This window comes from Coturnix japonica, chromosome 35 (genome assembly GCF_054131305.1).
Source record: "Coturnix japonica strain WE chromosome 35, WE-NBRP24, whole genome shotgun sequence".
Lineage (NCBI taxonomy): Eukaryota > Metazoa > Chordata > Aves > Galliformes > Phasianidae > Coturnix > Coturnix japonica.
Window position 1 is genome coordinate 804418 of NC_140697.1, and position 14799 is coordinate 819216.

Genomic DNA, 14799 nt, shown 5'->3' on the forward strand with positions numbered 1-14799 from the left:
CCCATAGATCGTTCCCACATCAGCCCCACAGCAGATCCTGCCCCATAGATCTGACCCACATATGTCGCACAGCAGCACCTGCCCCATAGATCTGACCCACATCTGTCGCACAGCAGCTCCTGCCCCATAGATCAGACCAACATCAGCCCCACAGGAGCTCCTGCCCCATAGATCTGACCCCCATCAGCCACACAGTAGCTCCTGCCCCATAGATCTGACCCACATCAGCCCCACAACAGCTCCTGCCCCATAGATCTAACCCACATCAGCCCCACAGCAGCTCCTGCCCCATAGATCTGACCACCATCAGCCCCACAACAGCTCCTGCCCCATAGATCTGACATCCATCAGCCCCACAACAGCTCCTGCCCCATAGATCTAACCCACATCAGCCCCACAGCAGCTCCTGCCCCATAGATCTGACACCCATAATATGTAAAGCAGCTGGTGCCCCATAGATATGACCCATAGCAGCTTCAGCCCCAAGGATCTGATCCACATCAGCCCCACAGCAACTCCTGCCCCATAGATCTGACCCACATCTGCCCCAAAGCTTCTCCTGTCCCATAGATCTTTCCCACATCAGCCCCACAGCAGATCCTGCCCCATAGATCTGACCCACATATGTCGCACAGCAGCACCTGCCCCATAGATCTGACCCACATCTGTCGCACAGCAGCTCCTGCCCCATAGATCAGACCAACATCATCCCCACAGTAGCTCCTGCCCCATAGATCTGACCCCCATCAGCCCCACAGTAGCTCCTGCCCCATAGATCTGACCCCCATCAGCCTCACAACAGCTGCTGCCCCATAGATCTTACCCACATCAGCCCCACAGCAGCTCCTGCCCCATAGATCTGACCACCATCAGCCCCACAGTAGCTCCTGCCCCATAGATCTGACCCCCATCAGCCCCAGAACAGCTCCTGCCCCATAGATCTAACCCACATCAGCCCCACAGCAGCTCCTGCCCCTTAGATCTGACACACATCATATGTAAAGCAGCTGCTGCCAAATAGATATGACCCACAGCAGCTTCAGCCCCAAGGATCTGACCCACATCAGCCCCACAGCAACTCCTGCCCCATAGATCTGTCCCACATCAGCCCCACAGCAGCTCCTGCCCCATAGATCTGACCCACATCTGTCGCACAGCAGCTCCTGCCCTATAGATCTGACCCCCATCAGCCCCACAGCAGCTCCTGCCCCATAGATCTGACCCACATGTTCCCAAGAGCAGCTCTGCCCCATTGATTTGACCCACAGATCTGACCCACAGTCGCTCCTGCCCCATAGATCTGACCCCCATCAGCCCCACAACAGCTCCTGCCCCATAGATCTAACCCACATCAGCCCCGCAGCAGCTCCTGCCCCATAGATCTGACCCCCATCAGCCCCACAGTAGCTCCTGCCCCATAGATCTGACCCACATCAGCCCCACAACAGCTCCTGCCCCATAGATCTAACCCACATCAGCCCCACAGCAGCTCCTGCCCCATAGATCTGACACACATCATATGTAAAGCAGCTGCTGCCCAATAGATATGACCCACAGCAGCTTCAGCCCAAAGGATCTGACCCACATCAGCCCCACAGCAGCTCCTGCCCCATAGATCTGACCCACATCTGCCCCAAAGCATCTCCTGCCCCATAGATCTTTCCCACATCAGCCCCACAGCAGATCCTGCCCCATAGATCTGACCCACATATGTCGCACAGCAGCACCTGCCCCATAGATCTGACCCACATCTGTCGCACAGCAGCTCCTGCCCCATAGATCAGACCAACATCAGCCCCACAGCAGCTCCTGCCCCATAGATCTGACCCCCATCAGCCCCACAACAGCTCCTGCCCCATAGATCTAACCCACATCAGCCCCACAGCAGCGCCTGCCCCATAGATCTGACCCCCATCAGCCCCACAACAGCTCCTGCCCCATAGATCTAACCCACATCAGCCCCACAGCAGCTCCTGCCCCATAGATCTGACACACATCATATGTAAAGCAGCTGCTGCCCAATAGATATGACCCACAGCAGCTTCAGTTCAAAGGATCTGACCCACATCAGCCCCACAGCAGCTCCTGCCCCATAGATCTGACCCACATCTGTCGCACAGCAGCTCCTGCCCTATAGATCTGACCCACATCAGCCCCACAGCAGCTCCTGCCCCATAGATCTGACCCACATGTTCCCAAGAGCAGCTCTGCCCCATAGATCTGACCCACATCTGTCGCACAGCAGCTCCTGCCCTATAGATCTAACCCACATCAGCCCCACAGCAGCTCCGGCCCCATAGATCTGACACACATCATATGTAAAGCAGCTGCTGCCCAATAGATATGACCCACAACAGCTCCTGCCCCATAGATCTAACCCACAGCAGCCCCACAGCAGCTCCTGCCCTTTAGATCTGACACACATCATATGTAAAGCAGCTGCTGCCCAATAGATATGACCCACAGCAGATTCAGCCCCAAGGATCTTTCCCACATCAGCCCCACAGCAGATCCTGCCCCATAGATCTGACCCACATATGTCGCACAGCAGCACCTGCCCCATAGATCTGACCCACATCTGTCGCACAGCAGCTCCTGCCCTATAGATCTGACCCACATCAGCCCCACAGCAGCTCCTGCCCCATAGATCTGACCCACATGTTCCCAAGAGCAGCTCTGCCCCATTGATTTGACCCACAGATCTGAACCACAGTCGCTCCTGCCCCATAGATCTGACCCCCATCAGCCCCACAACAGCTCCTGCCCCATAGATCTAACCCACATCAGCCCCGCAGCAGCTCCTGCCCCATAGATCTGACCCCCATCAGCCCCACAGTAGCTCCTGCCCCATAGATCTGACCCCCATCAGCCCCACAACAGCTCCTGCCCCATAGATCTAACCCACATCAGCCCCACAGCAGCTCCTGCCCCATAGATCTGACACACATCATATGTAAAGCAGCTGCTGCCCAATAGATATGACCCACAGCAGCTTCAGCCCAAAGGATCTGACCCACATCAGCCCCAGAGCAGCTCCTGCCCCATAGATCTGACCCACATCTGCCCCAAAGCATCTCCTGCCCCATAGATCTTTCCCACATCAGCCCCACAGCAGCTCCTGCCTTATAGATCTGACCCACATATGTCGCACAGCAGCACCTGCCCCATAGATCTGACCCACATCTGTCGCACAGCAGCTCCTGCCCCATAGATCAGACCAACATCAGCCCCACAGTAGCTCCTGCCCCATAGATCTGACCCCCATCAGCCCCACAACAGCTCCTGCCCCATAGATCTGACCCACATCAGCCCCACAGCAGCTCCTGCCCCATAGATCTGACCCCCATCAGCCCCACAACAGCTCCTGCCCCATAGATCTAACCCACATCAGCCCCACAGCAGCTCCTGCCCCATAGATCTGACACACATCATATGTAAAGCAGCTGCTGCCCAATAGATATGACCCACAGCAGCTTCAGTTCCAAGGATCTGACCCACATCAGCCCCACAGCAGCTCCTGCCCCATAGATCTGACCCACATCTGTCGCACAGCAGCTCCTGCCCTATATATCTGACCCACATCAGCCCCACAGCAGCTCCTGCCCCATAGATCTGACCCACATGTTCCCAAGAGCAGCTCTGCCCCATAGATCTGACCCACATCTGTCGCACAGCAGCTCCTGGCCTATAGATCTAACCCACATCAGCCCCACAGCAGCTCCGGCCCCATAGATCTGACACACATCATATGTAAAGCAGCTGCTGCCCAATAGATATGACCCACAACAGCTCCTGCCCCATAGATCTAACCCACAGCAGCCCCACAGCAGCTCCTGCCCCATAGATCTGACGTACATCATCTCCACTGCAGCTCCTGCCCCATAGATCTGACCCAAATCTGCCCCACAGCAGCTCCTGCCCCATAGATCAGACCAACATCAGCCCCACAGCAGATCCTGCCCCATAGATCTGTCCCACATATGTCGCACAGCAGCACCTGCCCCATAGATCTGACCCACATCTGTCGCACAGCAGCTCCTGCCCCATAGATCAGACCAACATCAGCCCCACAGTAGCTCCTGCCCCATAGATATGACCCACATCAGCCCCACAGAAGCTGCTGCCCCATAGATCTGACCCCCATCAGCCCCACAACAGCTGCTGCCCCATAGATCTGACCCCCATCAGCCCCACAGTAGCTCCTGCCCCATAGATCTGACCTCCATCAGCCCCACAACAGCTCCTGCCCCATAGATCTAACCCACATCAGCCCCACAGCAGCTCCTGCCCCATAGATCTGACACACATGATATGTAAAGCAGCTGCTGCCCAATAGATATGACCCACAGCAGCTTCAGCCCCAAGGATCTGACCCACATCAGCCCCACAGCAACTCCTGCCCCAGAGATCTGACCCACATCTGTCTCACAGCAGCTCCTGCCCCATAGTTCAGACCAACATCAGCCCCACAAAAGCTCCTGCCCCACAGATCTGACCCCCATCAGCCCCACAGTAGTTCCTGCCCCATAGATCTGACCCCCATCAGCCCCACAAGAGCTCCTGCCCCATAGATCTAACCCACATCAGCCCCACAGCAGCTCCTGCCCCACAGATCTGACCCAAATCAGCCCCGCAGCAGCTCCTGCCCCATAGATCAGACCAACATCAGCCCCACAGTAGCTCCTGCCCCATAGATCTGACCCCCATCAGCCCCGCAGCAGATCCTGCCCCATAGATCTGACACACATCATATGTAAAGCAGCTGCTGCCCAATAGATATGACCCACAGCAGCTTCAGCCCCAAGGATCTGACCCACATCAGCCCCACAGCAACTCCTGCCCCATAGATCTGACCCACATCTGCCCCAAAGCATCTCCTGCCCCATAGATCTGACCCACATCAGCCCCACAACAGCTCCTGCCCCATAGATCAGACCCACATCTGTCGCACAGCAGCTCCTGCCCTATAGATCTGACCCACATCAGCCCCACAGCAGCTCCTGCCCATTAGATCTGACCCACATGTTCCCAAGATCAGCTCTGCCCCATTGATTTGACCCACATCAGCCCCACAGTAGCTCCTGCCCCATAGATCTGACCCACATCAGCCCCACAACAGCTCCTGCCCCATAGATCTAACCCACATCAGCCCCACAGCAGCTCCTGCCCCATAGATCTGACCCAAATCAGCCCCGCAGCAGCTCCTGCCCCATAGATCAGACCAACATCAGCCCCACAGTAGCTCCTGCCGCCTAGATCTAACCCCTATCAGCCCCACAACAGCTCCTGCCCCATAGATCTAACCCACATCAGCCCCACAGCAGCTCCTGCCCCATAGATCTGACACACATCATATGTAAAGCAGCTCCTGCCCCATAGATCTGACCCACATCTGTCGCACAGCAGCTCCTGCCCTATAGATCTGACCAACATCAGCCCCACAGCAGCTCCTGCCCCATAGATCTGACGTACATCATCTCCACTGCAGCTCCTGCCCCATAGATCTGACCCAAATCTGCCCCACAACAGATCCTGCCAAATAGATCTTAACCACAGCAGCTCCTGCCCCATAAATCTGACCCACATCAGCCCCACAGCAGCTCCTACACCATAGATCTGACCCACATTTTCCACACACCATCTCCTGCCCCATAGATCTGACCCACATCAGCCCCACAACAGCTCCTGCCCCATAGATCTGACCCACATCTGCCCCAAAGCATCTCCTGCCCCATAGATCTTTCCCACATCAGCCCCACAGCAGATCCTGCCCCATAGATCTGACCCACATATGTCGCACAGCAGCACCTGCCCCATAGATCTGACCCACATCTGTCGCACAGCAGCTCCTGCCCCATAGAACAGACCAACATCAGCCCCACAGTAGCTCCTGCCCCATAGATCTGACCCCCATCAGCCCCACAGCAGCTCCTGCCCATAGATCTGACCCCATCAGCCCCACAACAGCTCCTGCCCCATAGATCTAACCCACATCAGCCCCACAACAGCTCCTGCCCCATAGATCTGACACACATCATATGTAAAGCAGCTACTGCCCAATAGATATGACCCACAGCAGCTTCAGCCCCAAGGATCTGACCCACATCAGCCCCACAGCAACTCCTGCCGCATAGATCTGACCCACATCTGCCCCAAAGCATCTCCTGCCCCATAGATCTTTCCCACATCAGCCCCACAGCAGATCCTGCCCCATAGATCTGACCCACATATGTCGCACAGCAGCACCTGCCCCATAGATCTGACCCACATCTGTCGCACAGCAGCTCCTGCCCCATAGATCTTTCCCACATCAGCCCCACAGCTGATCCTGCCCCATAGATCTGACCCACATATGACGCACAGCAGCACCTGCCCCACAGATCTGACCCACAGCAGCCCCACAGCAGCTCCTGCCCCATAGATCTGACGTACATCATCTCCACTGCAGCTCCTGCCCCATAGATCTGACCCAAATCTGCCCCACAGCAGATCCTGCCAAATAGATCTTAACCACAGCAGCTCCTGCCCCATAGATCTGACCCACATCAGCCCCACAGTAGCTCCTACACCATAGATCTGACCCACATCTGCCACACAGCAGCACCTGCCCCATAGCTCTGACAAACATATGCACCACAGCAGCTCCTCCCCATAGATCTAACACCCATCAGCCTCAAAGCAGCTCCTGCCCCATAGATCTGACCCACATATGTCGCACAGCAGCACCTGCCCCATAGATCTGACCCACATCTGTCGCACAGCAGCTCCTGCCCCATAGATCAGACCAACATCAGCCCCACAGTAGCTCCTGCCCCATAGATCTGACCCCCATCAGCCACACAGTAGCTCATGCCCCATAGATCTGACCCCCATCAGCCCCACAACAGCTGCTGCCCCATAGATTTTACCCACATCAGCCCCACAGCAGCTCCTGCCCCATAGATCTGACCCTCATCAGCCCCACAGCAGCTCCTGCCCTATAGATCTGACCCACATCAGCCCCACAGCTGCTCCTGCCCCATAGATCTGACCCACATGTTCCCAAGAGCAGCTCTGCCCCATTGATTTGACCCACATCAGCCCCACAGTAGCTCTTGCCCCATAGATCTGACCCCCATCAGCCCCACAACAGCTCCTGCCCCATAGATCTAACCCACTTCAGCCCCACAGCAGCTCCTGCCCTATAGATCTGACCCAAATCAGCACCGCAGCAGCTCCTGCCCCATAGATCAAACCAACATCAGCCCCACAGTAGCTCCTGCCCCATAGATCTGACCCCCATCAGCCCCACAACAGCTCCTGCCCCATAGATCTGACACACATCAGACCCACAGCAGCTGCTGACCCATGGATCTGACCCACATCTGTCCCACAGCAGCTCCTGCCCCATAGACCTGACCCACATGTTCCCCACAGCATCTCCTGCCCCATAGATCTGACCCACAGCATCTCCTGCCCCATAGATCTGACCCACATCAGCCCCACAGCAGCTCCTGCCCCATAGACCTGACCCACATGTTCCTTACAGCAGCTCCTGCCCCATAGATCTGACCCACAGCATCTCCTGCCCCATAGATCTGACCCACATCAGCCCCACAGCAGCTCCTGCCCCATAGATCTGACCCACATCAGACCCACAGCAGCTGATGACCCATAGATTTGACCCACATCAGCCCCATAGTAGTTCCTGCCCCATAGATCTGACCCCCATAAGCCCCACTGCAGCTCCTGCCCCATAGATCTGACACCCATCAGCCTCACAGCAGCTCCTACACCATAGATATGCCCTACATCTGCCCCACAGCAGCTTCTGCACCATAGATCTGACCCACATCTGCAACACAGCAGCTCCTGCTCCATAAATCTGACCGACATCAGGCCCACTTCTGTTCCTGCCCCATAGATCTGACCCACAGCAGCTCCTGCCCCATAGATCTGACCCACATCTGTCGCACAGCAGCTCCTGCCCCATAGATCTGACCCACATCAGACCCACAGCAGCTCCTACACCATAGATCTGACCCACATCTGCCACACACCATCTCCTACCCCATAGATCTTACCCACTTCTGCCCCACAGCAGCTCCTTCCCCATAGCTCTGACCCACATCTGCCCCACAGCAGATCCTGCCAAATAGATCTTAACCACAGCAGCTCCTGCCCCATAGATCTGACCCACATCAGCCCCACAGCAGCTCCTATACCATAGATCTGACCCACATCTGCCACACACCATCTCCTACCCCATTGATCTTACCCACTTCTGCCCTACAGCAGCTCCTGCCCCATAGCTCTGACCCACATCTGCACCACAGCAGCTCCTCCCCATAGATCTAACACCCATCAGCCTCACAGCAGCTCCTGCCCCATAGATCTGACCCACATCAGCCCCACAGCAGCTCCTGCCCCATAGATCTGACCCACATCTTTCGCACAGCAGCTCCTGCCCTATAGATCTGACCCACATCAGCCCCACAGCAGCTCCTGCCCCATAGATCTGACCCACATGTTCCCAAGAGCATCTCTGCCCCATTGATTTGACCCACATCAGCCCCACAGTAGCTCCTGCTTCATAGATCTGACCCCCATCAGCCCCACTGCAGCTCCTGCCCCATAGATCTGACACACATCATATGTAAAGCAGCTGGTGCCCAATCGATATGACCCACAACAGCTCCTGCCCCATAGATCTAACCCACAGCAGCCCCACAGCAGCTCCTGCCCCATAGATCTGACCCACATGAGCCCCACAGCAGCTCCTACACCATAGATCTGACCCACATCTGCCAAACACCATCTCCTACCCCATAGATCTTACACACTTCTGCCCCACAGCAGCTCCTGCCCCATAGCTCTGACCCACATGTTCCCCACAGTAGTTGCTGACCCATAGATCTGACCCAAATTAGCCCCGCAGCAGCTCCTGGCCCATAGATCTGACCCACATGTGCCCCACAGCAGCTCCAAACTCATAGATCTGACCCACATCAGTCCAACAGCATATTTTGCACCATAGATATGTCCCTCATCTGCCCCACAGCAACTCTTGCCCCATAGATCTGACCTACATCATCCCCTCTGCAGCTTCTGCCCCATAGGTCTGACCCACATGTGCCCCACAGCTGCTCCACGGCACGGTTTCCCCGGCTCGGTGCGGCTCGCGAGCTTTGCGGCGCCGGCTATGCGTTTTTGCCTGCGGAGACGCCACGGGAGCGACATTTGGCTGATTCCGAGGAACGTCCGAGCCGAGCGGTGCCCGCCGGGAGCGGTTGGATAGTGCCGGCGCACTTGAGCGGGGTCCGTTCGAGCCGGAAATCCGGACTGCGGGCAGGCCGCGTGGCGAGGGATGGCGAAAGAGCGGCGGGAAGCCGCAACCAAAAAACTCCACAGCCCGGCGCTCAACCGCGCTCGCCTGCGCCCGCTCGTTGCCGCCTCTGGAGACGAGCACGCGCTCGCTCCTGCAGACGAAAAGGGAAGGCGTAAGAAAAAACTGCTTCGGAAAAGAACGGCGCCGACTACCGGCAGCGGCGCCGAGGGTAAGCGGCGCTCTACGTCGACGTAGCGGTAGGTAAGAAACTACAGCGACCCCCCAGCAAGCTCCGGAGCTTTAGCGCCCCCCCATCTCACAGGGCGGAAAAGCCTAGCCGAAAGCGGGTAGACCTGGCAGCTACACGCAAGCCGCACGGGCAGCGACCCCTAGTCGCCGCCGCCGAGCACCACGGCCCGCTCGGAGCCGGGAAGACCGTGCCGACCTAGTCGAGCCGCATAGGCAGCGACCTCTAGCAGCCGCCGCCGAGCACCACGGCCCGCTCGGAGCCGGGTAGACCGTGCCGACCTAGTCGAGCCGCATAGGCAGCGACCTCTAGCAGCCGCCGCCGAGCACCACGGCCCGCTCGGAGCCGGGTAGACCGTGCCGACCTAGTCGAGCTGCATGGGCAGCGATGCCTAGCCGCCGACGCCGTGCCCCCCCCTTCCCTCCCCTTACTCTCCCCTTCACCCCCCCCCTCTTCCCCCCCCCCCACAAGAGCGGCACTTGGCCACTTCCGCGGAACGTCCGAGCCGAGCTGAGTCCGCCTGGAGAGGCTGGACCGTGCCGCCGCGGCTCAGATCGCCCGACTCCACCCAGGAGCGTCCGAGCCGAGCGGAACCCGCCAGGAGCGGTTGGACCGTGCCGGCGCACTCGGGCCGCCGCAGCTGAGATCGCCCGACTCCGCCCAGGAGCATCCGAGTTGAGCGGAACCCGCCAAGAGCGGTTTGACCGTGCCAGCGCACTCGAGCCGCCGCGGCTCAGATCGCTGGACGCCGACGAGGAAAGTCCGTGCCGAGCGGAGCCCGCAGGGAGGGGCTGTGCAGTGCCGGCGCACTCGAGCCGCCGCGGCTCAGACCCCCCGGACACCACCGAGGAACGTCCGAACCGAACGGAGCCCGCCGGGAGAGGATGGACCGTGCCGGCGCACACGAGCCTCCGCGCTGGCCAGCGGTCGCTGCACGTCCGGCTCGAGTTGGTCGGCACGGTCTACAAGGCTCCGAGCGGACCGAAGCTCATGTGGCCGCGGCCAGGGGTCGCTGAGCGGCGGCCGGCTCACGTCGGCACGGTCCTCCCTGCTCCGCCGCGGACGCTAGAGGTCGCTGACAGACGGGCTGGCAAACGTGAAGCGACACCTAGCGACCGCCGCCGAGCCCTCGCGCACGCACGGAGCAGGGTAGACCGTGCCGACCTAGTCGAGACACATAGGCAGCGACCTCTAGCCGACGCCGCCGAGCACCACGGCCCGCCCTGAGCCGGGTATGCCGTGCCGACCTAGTCGAGCCGCATAGGCAGCGACGTCTAGCAGCCGCCGCCGAGCACCACGGCCCGCTTAGAGCCGTGTAGGCCGTGCCGACCTAGTCGAGCCGCATAGGCAGCGACCTCTAGCAGCCGCCGCCGAGCACCACGGCCCGCTCAGAGCCGGGTAGACCGTGCCGACCTAGTCGTGACGCATAGGCAGCGACCTCTAGCAGCCGCCGCCGAGCATCACGGCACGCCCTGAGCCGGGTAGACCGTGCCGACCTAGTCGAGCCACATAGGCAGCGACCTCTAGCAGCCGCCGCCGAGCACCACGGCCCGCTCGGAGCCGGGTAGACCGTGCCGACCTAGTCGAGCCGCATAGGCAGCGACCTCTAGCAGCCGCCGCCGAGCACCACGGCCCGCTCGGAGCCGGGTAGACCGTGCTGACCTAGTCGAGACGCATAGGCAGCGACCTCTTGCAGCCGCCGCCGAGCACCACGGCCCGCTCGGAGCTGGGTAGACCGTGCCGACCTAGTCGAGCCGCATGGGCAGCGACGCCTAGCCGCCGACGCCGAGCCCCCCCCCCCCCTTTATTCCCCCTTCCACCCCCCCCCTCTTCCACCCCTTCCCACAAGAGCGGCACTTGGCCACTTCCGCGGAACGTCCGAGCCGAGCTGAGTCCGCATGGAGAGGCTGGACCGTGCCGCCGCGGCTCAGATCGCCCGACTCCGCCGAGGAGCGTCCGAGCCGAGCGGAACCCGCCGGGAGCGGTTGGACCGTGCCGGCGCACTCGAGCTGCCGCGGCTCAGATCGCCGGACGCCGACGAGGAAAGTCTGTGCCGAGCGGAGCCCGCAGGGAGGGGCTGTGCAGTGCCGGCGCACTCGAGCCGCCGCGGCTCAGACCCCCCGGACACCACCGAGGAACGTCCGAACGGAACGGAGCCCGCCGGGAGAGGCTGGACCGTGCCGGCGCACACGAGCCTCTGCGCTGGCCAGCGGTCGCTGCACGTCTGGCTCGAGTTGGTCGGCACGGTCTACACGGCTCCGTGCGGACCGAAGCTCATGCGGCGGCGGCCAGGGGTCGCTGAGCGGCGGCCGGCTCACGTCGGCACGGTCTACCATGCTCCGCCACGGACGCTAGAGGTCGCTGACGGACGGGCTGGCAGACGTGCAGCGACACCTAGTGACCGCCGCCGAGCCCTCGCGCACGCACGGAGCAGGGTAGACCGTGCCGACCTAGTCGAGCCGCATGGGCAGCTACCTCTAGCAGCCGCCGCCGTGCACCACGGCCCGCTCAGAGCCGGGTAGACTGTGCCGACCTAGTCGAGCCGCATAGGCAGCGACCTCTAGCAGACGCCGCCGAGCACCACGGCACGCCCTGAGCCGGGTAGACCGTGCCGACCTAGTTGAGCCGCATAGGCAGCGACCTCTAGCAGCCGCCGCCGAGCACCACGGCCCGCTCGGAGCAGGGTAGACCGTGCCGACCTAGTTGAGCTGCATAGGCAGCGACCTCTAGCAGCCGCCGCCGAGCACCACGGCCCACTCGGAGCCGGGTAGACCGTGCCGACCTAGTCGAGCCGCATGGGCAGCGACGCCTAGCCGCTGACGCCGTGCCCCCCCCCCCCACACTCCTTACTCCCCCCTTCACCACTCCCCTGTTCCCCCCCCCCCACAAGAGCGGCACTTGGCCACTTCCGCGGAACGTCCGAGCCGAGCTGAGTCCGCCTGGAGAGGCTGGACCGTGACGCCGCGGCTCAGATCGCCCGACTCCGCCGAGTAGCGTCCGAGCCGAGCGGAACCCGCCGGGAGCGGTTGGACCGTGCCGGCGCAATCGAGCCGACGCGGCTCAGATCGCCGGACGCCGCCGAGGAACGTCCGAGCCGAGCGGAGCTTGCCGGGAGAGGCTGGACCGTGCCGGCGCACCCGAGCCTCCGCGGCTGAGACCCACCGGACACCACCGCGGAACGTCCGAGCAAAGACTAGCCCGCCGAGAGCGGTTGGACCGTGCCGGTGCACTCGAGCTGCCGCGGCTCAGATCGCCCGACTCCGCCCAGGAGCGTCCGAGCCGAGCGGAACCCGCCAAGAGCGTTTGGACCGTGCCGGCGCACTCGAGCCGCCGCGGCTCAGCTGTGCCGAGCGGAGCCCGCAGGGAGGGGCTGGACCGTGCCGGCGCACACGAGCCTCCGCGCTGGCCAGCGGTCGCTGCACGTCCGGCTCGAGTTGGTCGGCATGGTCTACCCGGCTCCGAGCGGACCGAAGCTCATGCGGCGGCTGCCAGGGGTCGCTGAGCGGCGGCCGGCTCACATCGGCACGGTCTACCCTGCTCCGCCGCGGACGCTAGAGGTCGCTGACGGACGGGCTGGCAGACGTGCAGCGACACCTAGTGACCGCCGCCGAGCCCTCGCGCACGCACGGAGCAGGGTAGACCGTGCCGACCTAGTCGAGCCGCATGGGCAGCGACCTCTAGCAGCCGCCGCCGTGCACCACGGCCCGCTCGGAGCCGGGTAGACCGTGCCGACCTAGTCGAGCCGCATAGGAAGCGACCTCTAGCAGACGCCGCCGAGCACCACGGCACGCCCTGAGCCCGGTAGACCGTGCCGACCTAGTCGAGCCGCATAGGCAGCGACCTCTAGCAACCGCCGCCGAGCACCACGGCACGCTCGGAGCCGGGTAGACCGTGCCGACCTAGTTGAGCCACATAGGCAGCGACCTCTAGCAGCCGCCGCCGAGCACCACGGCCCGCTCGGAGCCGGGTAGACTGTGCCGACCTAGTCGAGCTGCATGGGCAGCGACGCCTAGCCGCCGACGCCGTGTCCCCCCCCCCCCTTACTCCTCACCACCACCCCCCTCTTCCCCCCCCCCCACAAGAGCGGCACTTGGCCACTTCCGCGGAACGTCCGAGCCGAGCTGAGTCCGCCTGGAGAGGCTGGACCGTGCCGCCGTGGCTCAGATCGCCCGACTCCGCCGAGGAGCGTCCGAGCCGAGCAGAACCCGCCGGGAGCGGTTGGACCGTGCCGGCGCACTCGAGCCGCCGCGGCTCAGATTGCCGGACGCCGCCGAGGAACGTCGAAGCCGAGCGGAGCCCGCCGGGAGAGACTAGACCGTGCCGGCGCACTCGAGCTGCCGCGGCTCAGATCGCCGGACGCCGCCGAGGATCGTCCGAGCCGAGCGGAGCCCGCCGGGAGAGACTGGACCGTGCCGGCGCACCCGAGCCTCCGCGGCTGAGACCCCCCAGACGCCGCTGCGTAACGTCCGAGCCGAGCCGAGCCCGCCGAGAGCGGTTGCACCGTGCCGGCGCACTCGAGCCGCCGCGGCTCAGATCGCCCGACTCCGCCCAGGAGCGTCCGAGCCGAGCGGAACCCGCCGGGAGCGGTTGGACCATGCCGGCGCACTCGAGCCGCCGCGGCTCAGATCGCCGGACACCGACGAGGAAAGTCCGTGCCGAGCGGAGCCCGCAGGGAGGGGCTGTGCAGTGCCGGCGCACTCGAGCCGCCGCGGCTGAGACCCCCCGGACACCATCGAGGAACGTCCGAACCGAACGGAGCCCGCTGGGAGAGGCTGGACTGTGCCGGCGCACACGAGCCTCCGCGCTGGCCAGCGGTCGCTGCACGTCCGGCTCGAGTTGGTCGGCACGGTCTACCCAGCTCCGAGCGGACCGAAGATCATGCGGCCACGGCCAGGGGTCGCTGAGCGGCGGCCGGCTCATGTCGGCACGGTCTACCCTGCTCCACCGCGGACGCTAGAGGTCGCTGACGGACGGGCTGGCAGACGTGGAGCAACACCTAGCGACCGCCGCCGAGCCCTCGCGCACGCATAGAGCAGGGTAGACCGTGCCGACCTAGTCGAGACGCATAGGCAGCGACCTCTAGCAGCCGCCGCCGAGCACCACGGCCCGCTCAGAGCCAAGTAGACCGTGCCGACCTAGTCGAGACGCATAGGCAGCGACCTCTAGCAGCCGCCGCCGAGCACCACGGCCCGCTCGGAGCCGGGTAGACCGTGCCGACCTAGTCGAGCTGCATGGGCAGCGACCT